A 12,840-nucleotide genomic window follows, 5' to 3' on the forward strand; every position below is an offset into this window, starting at 1 on the left:
AGTAGTGTTCCTGTATACCAGTGTTTTAAAAACTAAAAAAAAAAAGGGCTTCTCTGGTGGCGCAGTGGTTGAGAGTCTGCCTGCTGATGCAGGGGACGCGGGTTCGTGCCCCGGTCCGGGAAGATCCCACATGCCGCGGAGCGGCTGGGCCCGTGAGCCATGGCCGCTGAGCCTGTGCGTCTGGAGCCTGTGCTCCGCAACGGGAGAGGCCACAACAGTGAGAGGCCCACGTACCGCAAAAACAAACAAACAAACAAACAAAAAACTAAAAAAAAAGACATAGGAAACAGATATCATTCCCAACAGTAACAGAGCTATATCACATTATTAAATAGGAAGATTCAACGTCATAAATACATCACTTCTTTCCCAAATTAATTTACAAATTCAATTCTTATTGAAATACAAGCAAGATATTATGTGGAACTTGGCACACTTATCCTGAAATTGATCTGGCAATGTAAACGATTGAAAATAACCACTATAGTTTTGAAGAAAAATGGTAATAAGGTGAGAGCACTTTCTCTACCAGATATCGTTTTATTATAAAATTATAATCATAAAAAAACATGTAGTATTGATGCAAACTTACACAAGTAGATAAAAGGAATAGAATTGAAAGTCCAGAAACAGCTTCCACACATATATGAAGTATGATTGAGGCAACATTAGAAATCAGTGAAGAAAGGACTTATTATTCAATGAAGTGTTGGAAATAATTGACTAGACATATGATAAAAAAATTAAATAAGATACTTTTCCTCAAAGCATACACAAAATTATTTCCATATAGATTAAAGAACCAACTGTAAAAGGCAAAGCATAAAATGTTTTAGATGCTGGGTATCTTTCATCTGCACCTTATATCAGTTTTTGCTGCATACCACTACTATTTATTTATTTTTGACCATGCCACGCAGCTTGTGGGATCTTAGTTCCCTGACCAGGGATTGAACCCGGGCCCTTGGCAGTGAGAGCGTGGAGTCCCAACCACTGGACCACCAGGGAATTCCTTGAATAGCACTTTATTAAGCTCACAATTCTGGGTTAGCCACTTGGGGTTGGCTCAGCTGGACAGGTCTTCTGATGACTGTGGCTGGGCTCACTCACGCATCTGTGGTCAGCTGCCAGTCAGCTGGGTCACTCTGCTTCTGAGTGTTGGCTGGCGAAAGGCTGGGGTGACAAGTTAAATGTCCTTCATCACCCAGTAGTCTAGCCCAGACTACTTCACGTAGGTAAGGGTCTCAATAACTGTTGACAGGACAGTTGTATAAGCCCCAACGTCTTTCAAAACTCTGCTGGCATCATGTTTGCTAATGCTCCATTGGCCAAAATAAGTCACATGGCCAAGCTGAGATACAAGAGGTGGGGAAATATTGATTCTAACTCTTGGAGGAAATACAGAGATAGGCAACATTTGTGGCCATTTTGTAATTTCTGATTCTGCTTTCTGCCCCAGGGGCTGAACCATATGGACTGCATCAAGTGTGTCTCATGCTCTTTGGCTTCCATTTGGGTTCAGCAAATGGGGAACAGCAGCAGAAGATAAGAGGAATGGAGGAGAGTGAGATTGAGGATTTATTCCCTTGGCTCTCTTGCTGCAGCACATTGCTGCAGACTGACTGGTTTCTCCATCCAAAGGCCCAGCTCCAGTCAGGTGGCCTTTCTCCACAGTGCACTATCTGGGTTCTATTTTTCTATCTATCTATCTATCTATCTATCTATCTATCTATCTATCTATCCATCCATCTACCTACCTATCTACCTACCATCTATCTATCTGTATCTTTCTCTCTCCTAGAGTACAACGCTATCCTTTGTGGTTTCCCTACACTCTACCCACACCTTTGAAAATAAGCTCTCTGTTAAATTTTCCTCAAATTACTCAATTTGAATGGATCATGTCTTTCCTGTGGGACCCCGACCGATACAGAAGTAAATATTTAAGAATTTCTTAAATGAGGCACAAAAAGCAAAAACTATAAAATTAAAATATGACAAAACACATTGTGGAAATAGAGAATTCTAGACCCAAATACTCTGACTCAGCCATAGTTGAAATTACAGTTAAAGCCATAAGCCATACATTTTGAGAAATTTTGAGTGGAGATCATTTGGACACAGATTTTTTAAATAAGCTTTAACACTCAGTTAAAGCAAAATCCAAAAGTGTATTGATTAAATCCCGGTCCAGTCTGGTGTGGTTACAGTTCTACTAAAGTTAGATCTACACATGGAAATAATATAATTTATTTAATATGCCTACTATTATGGACATTTATGTTATAGCCAATCCATTACTATTACAAACAATGCTTTTTGTGTCCACTTAAGAATTCATTCTCTATCCTAATGTCATGAAGATATCCTCTTAATATCATCTACTTGAAGTCTTATTGTTTTACTTTTCACATTTAAATCTATAGTCCACCTAAAATTGATTTTTGTGGATGCGAAGATAAGGGTCAAAACTCTTTTTCTTTCTATATGGATTCCCAGTTGACCCAGAATCAAAAGCTATTCTTTCCCCATTGTTCTTAATGCCATCTTTGTCATAGATGAAGGTCCATATATGCATGGGTCCCATTCTTTTAATGTCAACCTTTTTGTGGTTTTATGCTTTAGAGTTATCTTTCATAAATAGCACTTAGGTTTTCTTTCTTGTTTTGTTTTTTTACAAATTGGTTATTTATTCCATTCACATTTATTTTGATTATCAACATATTTAGACTGGATACCCATTTCTACGTTGATCATGACTTTCACCATAGTTGCTAGGAAGTCTTGTCATTCCTTTGTAAGTGTTCCCTCCCTACTCTCTGACTGCTCTCATGATATTTTCATTGTTTATAATGTTCTATAGTTTCAGGGTAAAACTTTTTATTTATTCTGCTTTGGATATGCTGTACATCACGGATCTGTGGATTCATATTTTTCATCAGTCCTGGAACATTCATAGCCATTATTTTTTAAAATATTGCTTTTGGTTCATTGTCTCTACTTTCTCCTTTCGAAACTTTAATTAGACATGTTGGCCCATTACATTATATTTTCCACGTGCTGCTTTACACTTTCCATCTCCTTATCTCTCTTTACTACATTCTGGATATATCTTTCATATTTTCTAGTTCACTAATTGTCCAGTTGCTCTAGCATCATTATTGAAAAGACCATTTTTTCCCAATGCTCCAAAGTCCCATCTTTTTCATAAATCAAGTATCCATATGCCATAATCAAATGTCTGTTTCTGGGACTTGTATATATTCTACTGATCTACTTGTATATTCTATCTTTTTTTTTGGCTGCGTTGGGTCTTCTTGCTGCACACGGGCTTTCTCTAGTTGCGTTGCACGGGCTTCTCATTGTGGTGGCTTCTCTTGTTGTGGAGCATGGACTCTAGGTGTGCAGGCTTCAGTAGTTGTTGCACATGGGCTCAGTAGCTGTGGCTCACAGGCTCTAGAGTGCAGGCTCAGTAGTTGCAGTGCCCGGGCTTAGTTGCTCCACGGCATGTGGGATCTTCCCAGACCAGGGATTGAACTCATGTCCCCTGCATTGGCATGCAGATTCTTAACCACTGAGCCACCAGGGAAGTCCCTACTTGTATATTCTTGTACCAATACCATATCACCTTAATTACTGTAGCTTCATAATAAGGCTTGATATCCAACAAGCAATTTCTCCCACCTGCATTTCCTTCTTTAAGAGTATCATGACTATTCTTGGCCCTTTGTCCAAGTACTTTTAAGAATCAGCTTGTCAAGTTCCACAAAAAGAAAGTTAGGATTTTGATTAGAATTTTATTCATTTTATAGATCAATTTGAAAAAAAATGCTCCATTTATTTAGGTTTTGTCCAATTTATCTCATCACATTTTGTAGTTACATTAAGTAGTATTTTTTTTGTAGAAGTCTTACACATTTTTTTTTAGATTTATTCCTATGTACTTGATATTTCTGGATCATAAACGATACCTCTTTAAAATTTCATTTCTAACTCCTTTTTGTTGGCATAAGAAACGAAATTGATTTTTTTTTTTCTTTTTTTTTGCGGTATGCGGGCCCCTCACTGCTGTGGCCTCTCCCATTGTGGAGCACCGGCTCCAGACGCGCAGGCTCAGCGGCCATGGCTCACGGGACCAGCCGCTCCGCGGCATGTGGGATCTTCCCGAACCGGGGCACAAACCCGTGTTCCCTGCATCAGCAGGCGGATTCTCAACCACTGCGCCACCAGGGAAGCCCTGAGATTGATTTTTGTATGTTGAGCTTGTATTCATCAACATTACTTTATGTTCTTATCAATTCTAATAATTTATCTGTAGATGATCTTGGATATTCTACATATATAATTATATTATATGTAACTAATGACTTTTATTTCTTCTTTTATAATCACTATACAGTTTTTCTTTGCCTCATGACACTGGCCAAGATCTCCAGTACAATGTTGAATAGAAGTGATGATAGAGGGCAACATTTTCTTGCTTCCAATATCAAAGGAAGTTTTTACTGTTTCAGCACTAGGTACGACATTTATTGTAGATTTTTTATTGACACTGTTTAGCAGATTAAGGAAATTCTCATGTATTCCTAGTTTGCTAAAAGTTTTCTTTAAAGTTATGAAAAATGTTGCAATTTATCAAGTGCTTTGGCATCTATTGAAATGATAATATGGTTTTTATCTTTTAATATCTTAATGTGGTAAAATAAATTTTCTCATGTTGAAATCAAACCTTGTATTTCTGGGACAAAGGCAAATTAATCACAAAATATTCATCTTCTGGGCTTCCCTGGTGGCGCAGTAGTTGAGAATCTGCCTGCCAATGCAGGGGACACAGGTTCGAGCCCTGGTCTGGGAAGATAGCACATGCCGCAGAGCAACTGGGCCCGTGAGCCACAATTACTGAGCCTGCGCGTCTGGAGCCTGTGCTCCGCAAGAAGAGAGGCTGCGATAGTGAGAGGCCCGCGCACCGCGATGAAGAGTGGCCCCCGCTCGCCGCAACTAGAGAAAGCCCTTGCACAGAAATGAAGACCCAAAAAAGCCATAAATAAATAAATTAATTAATTAAAAAAAAAGTAATATAAAAAATTCATCTTCTTATATATGCTAGTTTCTAAAATATATAGAACAGTTTTATAATGTGTAGAATTTTTGCATTTTTGCCTTGAGTAAAATTGACCTGTAATTTTCTTATTCACATTGTCTTCCTTAGGTGTTGATATCAAGGTTAGTCTCATAAAACATGTTGAAAACTGTTCCCTCTTTTTCTGTTCTCTTGGAGAGTTTATGAAATATTGAAACCATACCAGTTTAATAGAAAGAATTTAGGAGGGAGACTAAGGTGGCAGTGTAGGAGGACATGGAGCTCACCTTCCCCACAAACACATCAAAAATATACCTTCATATGGACCAATTCTCACAGAAAACCAACTGCAAACTGGCAGAAGATCTCCTATATAACCAGACCTGCAATAAAGATCTCCATATAACTGGGTAGGCCCCCAAAAAGAAAGGGCATCCAGTGGAGACTGGTGCCCCTGGGACACATCTGTAAGGAAGAAAAGGTCCATATGAGTGGACTCTCGCCCTGGGGAGCCCGCTTGTCTGCTGGGAAATCTGCTGAGACAGACAGAAGGGCTGGAGAAGCCTAGACTCTCACGAGGAGTGCCCGCATGCTGGTGTGCTAACAATCAGGGAGGAGAGAGACTTGCTCTGGTGGCTACCAACTTGCTACATTTCCCAATCCAAAGAGGTGAATACCCTGGCCCCATTCACTCCACACCACAGGCTGGTGCGAGATCAGGGCAAAGATTCAGTCTAGCTACACAGAGACAGACTGAGGCACCTGAAATGTGATCTGGGCAGAACTGCAGAGACCATTGTCAGCACACACTTGAGGGCTGTGGGTGAAACTGGGAAGACATTGTCAGCTTGTGCACCAGGTGGTGCCAAGAACATGCAGTGGCTAAGAACTTAATCTTGGGCAGACAGGTCCTGGGAGAAGACTGCCACAGAGGCAGTCCAGATCCCAGGAGGCAGCACAGCCACCTCAATTCCTGCAGCCACAACACCCTGACCCCAGCCCCAGGCTATTGCACACCACAGCCTTGCACTAGATTTGGGATGAACACAACAGAGAAAGGGATGCGATCTTGGGCTGCTTCTGAGTGAAAATGCAGATGCCTACACAGGCAGCACACACGTCTGCTGTAACAGCATGGGCCTCACTTGCTTCAGCAATCATCTCCTTTGGTGCAAGGCATGCACCCAACGGCAACGGAGCCTGATCAAACCCAACCTTCAGGGCTTCTACTCGAACAACTGGGGAGCAGATCCCACCCCCAATAGGGTAGTGACAACCACAGAGCAAAGAGGAAGCCCCACTTCACATCCAGTACAGCCTCTAGACACCACAACATCAATCACAACCCCTTATCAAAGGGATAACAGCCAGCATACTCTGAAGAAAGACGTGGCTGTTATGTATACCAAAACCAATTCTTGCACCAAAAATATTGGAAACGCAGTCTTCACAGGGATGATCCCACATAAAAACACCCCTTCAAGACCACAGTAGATAACTGTTTCTCCTAAATTCATAGAGACATAGAAAGTTAAGTAAAATGAAAAAGCAGAGGAACTACTTTTAATAAAAAGAACAAGAGAAGTCCCCTGAAATAAAAAAACAATGGAACAGACCTCATTAGTCTACCAGACCCTGAGTTCAAAAAGGAGATAATAAAAATGCTAAAGTAATTAAAAGGGGATAATAAAAATGCTAAAGTAATTAAGAGAAATTTTCGATAAAAATGAAGATCACTGTAACAAGGAACTAGAAACTATAAAGGTGAATCAATCAAAATTAGACAATTCAATTGCCGAGATAAAAACTAACCTAGAAGCAATGAATAGCACTAAATGAAATGAAAGAACAAATAAGTGATCTGGAAGAGAGAATAATGGAAATCACAAAGTCAGAACAGCAGACAGAAAGACAAATGAAAAAAAATGATAGCAACATATGGAATCTATAGGAGAATATAAAGCATGCCCACCTACGCATAATAGGGGTTCCAGAAGGAAAAGAGACAAAAAGGGGGATCGAAAATGTATTTGGAGAAATTATGGCTGAAAAATTCCCAAACCTAAGGAAGGAAACAGATATTCAAGTACAGGAAACCCAGAGGATCCCAAACAAGATGAACCCAAACAGATCCACAGCAAGACACATCATAATTAAAATGGCAAAAGTTAAAGATAGGATTCTAAAGGCAGCAAAAGAAAACAAAGAGTAAGTTACAAGGGAATCCCCATAAGGCTGTCAACTGATTTCTCTGCAGAAACTTTGCAGGCCAGAAGGGAGTGGTGTGATGTATTCAAAGTCCTGAAAGGGAAAACCTGAAAACTAGAATACTCTATCCAGCAAGACTATCATTTAGCATAGAAGACAAGATAAAAAATTTCTCAGATAAGCTAAAACTAAAAGAATTCAGCAATACTAAACCTACCCTAAAAGAAATATTGAAGGGTCTTCTCTAAACAGAAAAGGATCTATAGGAAATGGAAAACCATATAGGAAAGGCCAATATATAAAAGAATTGAAGATCACTTAAATAAGCCAGTACATAGCTCAAAAAAATAATCAAAAATTTTGCAAAAGCAATGATAACTATTACAATTAACAGCAAAAGGATAAGCATGAAGATGTGAAACAGGACATCAAAATTGCAAAATGTGGGGGAGAGGAGTATAAATATATAGATCTTTTAGAATGTGTTTGAATTTGTATGACTATCAGTTTAAAGCAAGTAGATATAGTCATGGGTCAACATACTTGAAAACTAGAGTAACCACAAATCAAAAACATACAACAGATTCACAAAAAGCAAAAAGAAAGGAATTCAAGCATACTGCAAAAGAAAATCATCAAACCACAAAAGGAAAAACAAAAAGAAGAAGAAATGAACAAAGAAGAACTACAAAAACAACTGGAAAACAAGGTTTAAAATGGCAATACCATTTTACATACCTATCAATAGTTACTTTAAGTGTCAATGAACTAAATGATCCAGTCAAATGACATACAGTAGCAGACTGGATTAAGAAAACCAAGAATCTACAATATGCTGCCAACAAGAGACTCACTTCAGGGCAAAAGACACACACAGAATGAAGGTGAGGGGATGGAAAAATATATTTCATGCAAATAGAAATGACAAGAAAGCAGAGGTAGCAATACTCAAATTAGACAAAACAGACTTTAAACCAAAGGCCATAAAGACAAATAAGTACATTATATAAAGATAAAGGGATTAATACAACAAGAGTATATTACATTCATTAACATATATGCACCCAATATAGGAGCACCTAAATATCTAAAACAACTAACAGACATAAAGGGAGAAACTGACAGTACTACATTAATAGTAGAAATAATTGAAATTATAATTGAAATTATTTCAATTATTTAAGAGAATAGAATTATTTCATCCTTTCTGACCACAACCATATGAAACTAGAAATCAACCACAGAAAGAAAAACGAGAAAAGAATGAACACATGGAAACTAAACAACATGCTACTAAAGAAAACAATGAGTCAACGATGAAATCAAAGAAAAAATCAGAAAATACCTCAAGACAAACGAAAATGAAAATACAACCTTACAAAATCTCTGAGATGCAGCAAAAGCAGTTCTAAGAGGGCAGTTCATAGTGACACAAACCTTCCTCAAGAAATAAGAAAAATCTCAAATAAACACTTAACCTATCACCTAAAAGAATTAGAAAAAGAAGAAAAAACAAAACCCAAATTCAGCAGAAGAAAGGGAATAATAAAGATCACAGAGGAAATAAATACAATAGAGATTAAAAGAAACAACAGAAAAGATCAATAAAAACCAATAATTTTTTTGAAAAGATAAACAAAATTGACAAACTTCAAGACAGGCTTACCAAGAAGAAAAGAGAAAGGACCCAAATTAACAAAATAAGAAATGAAAGAGAAGAAATAACAACTGAAACTACAGAAACTGAAACTACAGAAGAAATAACAACTGAAACTACAGAAATACAAAAAAAATCATAATACTATGAACAGTTATATGCTAGGACAACCTAGAAGAAATGGACAAGTTTCTAGAAACATACAGCTTGCCAAAACTGGGTCAAGAAGAAACAGTTAATTTGAACAGAGCAATCACTAGAAGTGAAACAGAATCTTTAATGAAATTCCCTGCAAACAAAAGTCCAGGACTGGACAGCTTCACTGGGGAATTCTACCACACGTACAAAGAAGAACTTATACTGATCCTGTCAAAGTACTCCAAAAAATTGAAGAGGAGGGAACATTACCAAATTCATTCCACGAAGTCACTATCACCCTTATAACAAAACTAGACAAAGACACTACAAAAAACGAAAATTACAGGTCAATATATTTGATGAGTACAGATGCAAAAATCATCAACAAAATATTGGCAAACTGAATCCAACAATACATAAAAAGGATCATACACCATGATCAGGTTGGATTCATACCAGGGTCGCAAGGATGGTTCAACATATGTAAATCAATCAATGTGATACACCACATCAACAAAAGAAAAAACAAAAACCACACGATCATCTCAATAGATGCAGAAAAAGCATTTGACGAAATTCAATATCCATTCATGATAAAAACTCTTACCAAAGTGGGTATAGAGGGAACATATCTCAACATAATAAAAACAATATATGACAAACCTACAGTCAACATTATATTCAGCAATGAAAAGCTGAAAGCCTTCACACTAAATTCAGAAACTAGATAAGGATACCCAATATCACCACTTCTATTTAACATAGTATTGGAAGAACTAGCCCCAGGAATTAGGTACTAAAAAGAAATAATGGAAAGGAAGAGGTAAAACTGTCACTATTTGTCACTATTTGCAGATGACATGATACTCTATATAGAGAACCCTAAAATCTCCAAACAAAAACTATTAGAACTAATCCATGAATTCAACAAGGGAGCAGGATACAAGATTAATATACATAAATACGTTGCATTTCTTTACACTAACAATGAAATACCAGAAAGAGAAAGTAAAAAAACAATCCTGTTTAAAATCGATTAAAAAAAATTACCTACAAATAAACTTAACCAAGGAGGTTAAAGACCTATACACTGAAAACTATAAGACACTGATAAAAGAAATTGAAGATAAGTCAAAGAAATGGAAGGATATCCGATGCTCTTGGATTGGAAAAATTAATATTGTTAATATGGCCATAATACCCAAAGCAATCTAGATTCAATGTGATCCCTATCAAAATACACATGACATTTTTCAAAGAACTAGAACAAATAATCCAAAAATTTATATGCAACCACAAAAGACCTAGAATTGTCAGAGCAATCCTGATTAAAAAGAACAAAGCTGGAGGCATAACTCTTCCAGACTTCAGACTATACTACAAAGATACAGTAATCAAAACAGCATGGTATTGGCACAGAAACGGACATATGGATCAATGGAACAGAACTGAGAGCCCCAAAACAAACCCACATACCTATAGTCCATTAATGTACTACAAAGGAGATAAGAATATACCAAGGAGAAAAGACACTTTAACAAGTGGTGTTGGGAAAGCTGGACAGCTACATGTAAATCAGTGAAATTAGAACACTCCCTCATACCATATACAAAAATAAACTCAAAATGGTTTAAAGACCTAAATATAAGACATGACACCCTAAAACTCCTATAAGAGAACATAGGCAAGACATCCTGACATAAAGTGTAGCAATATTTTCTTAGATCAATCTCCCAAGGCAAAAGAAATAAAAGCAAAAATAAACAAATGGGACCTAATCAAACTAAAAAGCTTTTGCAAAGCATAGGAAACCATCAGCAAAATGAAAAGACAACCTACAGAATGGGAGAAAATATTTGAGAATAATGTAATGGACAATGGGTTAATATCCAAAATATACAAACAGTTCATATAACTCAACATTGAAAAAATAAGTAAAAACAAACAACCCGGGCTTCCCTGGTGGTGCAGTGGTTGAGGGTCCCCCTGCCGATGCAGGGGACACGGGTTCATGCCCCGGTCTGGGAAGATCCCACATGCCGCAGAGCAACTAGGCCCATAAGCCATGGCCTGTGAGCCATGGCCGCTGAGCCTGCACGTCCAGAGTCTGAGCGTCCGGAGTCTGCGCGTCCGGAGCCTGTGCTCCGCAACGGGAGAGGCCACAACAGTGAGAGGCCCGTGTACCGCAAAACAAAACAAAACAAAACAAACAAACAACCCAATCAAAAAATCAGCAGAAGACCTAAATAGACATTTATCCATAGAAGACATACAGGTGCATGGAAAGATGCTCAACATCTCTAATTATTAGAGAAATGCAAGTCAAAACCATGATGAGGTAGCACCTCACACCAGTCAGAATGGCTATCAACCAAAAGTCTACAAATAATAAATGCTGGAGAGGATATGGAGAAAAGGGAACCCCTCTACATTGTTGGTGGGAATGTAAATTGGTGCAGTCACTATGGAAAACAGTATAGAGGTGCCTTAAAAAACTGAAAATAGAGCTACCATATGATCCAGCAATTCCACTCCTGGGTATATACCTGGAAAAGACGAAAACTCTAATTCAAAAAGATACACACACCCCAGTGTTCACAGCAGCACTATTTACAATAGCCAAGATATGGAAACATCCCAAATGCCCATCAACAGATGACTGGCGTAAGAAGATATATATACACAATGGAGTATCACTCAGCCATAAAAATGAATGAAATATTGCCATTTGCAGCAACATCGTTGGACCTAGAAAATATTATGCTTAATGAAGCAAGTCAGATAAAGACAAATATTATATGGTATCACTGATATGTGGAATCTAAAAAAATAATACAAATGAATATGTATACAAAACAGAAATAGACTCACAGACATCATAAACAAACTTATGGTTACTAAAGGGGAAAGGTGGGGGAAGGGATAAATTAGGAGTATGGGATTAACAGATACAAAGTACTATACATAAAACACATAAGCAACATGGATTTACTGTATCACACAGGGAACTATATTCAATATCTTGTAATAACCTATAATGGAAAAAAATCTGAAAAATATAACTGAATCACTTTGCTGTAACCTGAAACTAATACAATATTGTAAATCAACCATATTTCAATAAATAATAATAATAAAAAGAAGGAGCAGTAAATATAGGGAGTTGTGTAGTCAAGTATTGGAGAACTGAAAAGGTAGAGGGGGAACTGCAGTAACATAGAGATAATAAATACAGGAAGTAGCTACCACCCTTAGGGATGATGGAACGAAGGGAAGAGGTTGGGTTATTAAAAACCACAAACTTGGAGGAGGGACCTACAGAGATGGGATCCAGACCTCTGAAGAAGGGTGCTGCCTAGTTGTGCAGGTTCCTCAAGAGTTAAACAAAAGACTTAAAGTCAGGCGTTAGTCCTTGAAAAGGTTGTTTTACTTCTACTTTTTATAGAAAGCATCCTCTTCTTTAAGGCATTTTACTTCCACCTATTGGAGAACTGTCATAACGCACTGAATTTGTTGGGACAAGATGCTTCAATACCATATGTAAACCTACAATATCCACAATGAGAATGGTACTCTCTGCATGTGGCACGGGGGGGGGCCACTGGCTATTCCCTGTCTTCCAAAAATTTGCTGAGTTCTTTCATTCTCTCATGTAACCTTCCTCATTTTCTTTGATCTTTTTTATTCCTTTCTATAATTTTAATGTGGTATCAAGAGTATTGTGATAAATGCATGCAATCAATAAACTATCTTTAGC

General features: G+C 37.7%; 1 long non-coding RNA gene across 1 annotated transcript in view; it reads right to left on the bottom strand.

Annotated features, from left to right (window-relative positions):
- The window catches only part of LOC137229077 (uncharacterized), an 80,248-nt gene that overhangs the window by 36,289 nt on the left and 31,119 nt on the right, over positions 1-12,840 (bottom strand). The window lies entirely within an intron of this gene.

The sequence above is a fragment of the Pseudorca crassidens genome, chromosome 8 (genome assembly GCF_039906515.1).
Source record: "Pseudorca crassidens isolate mPseCra1 chromosome 8, mPseCra1.hap1, whole genome shotgun sequence".
Lineage (NCBI taxonomy): Eukaryota > Metazoa > Chordata > Mammalia > Artiodactyla > Delphinidae > Pseudorca > Pseudorca crassidens.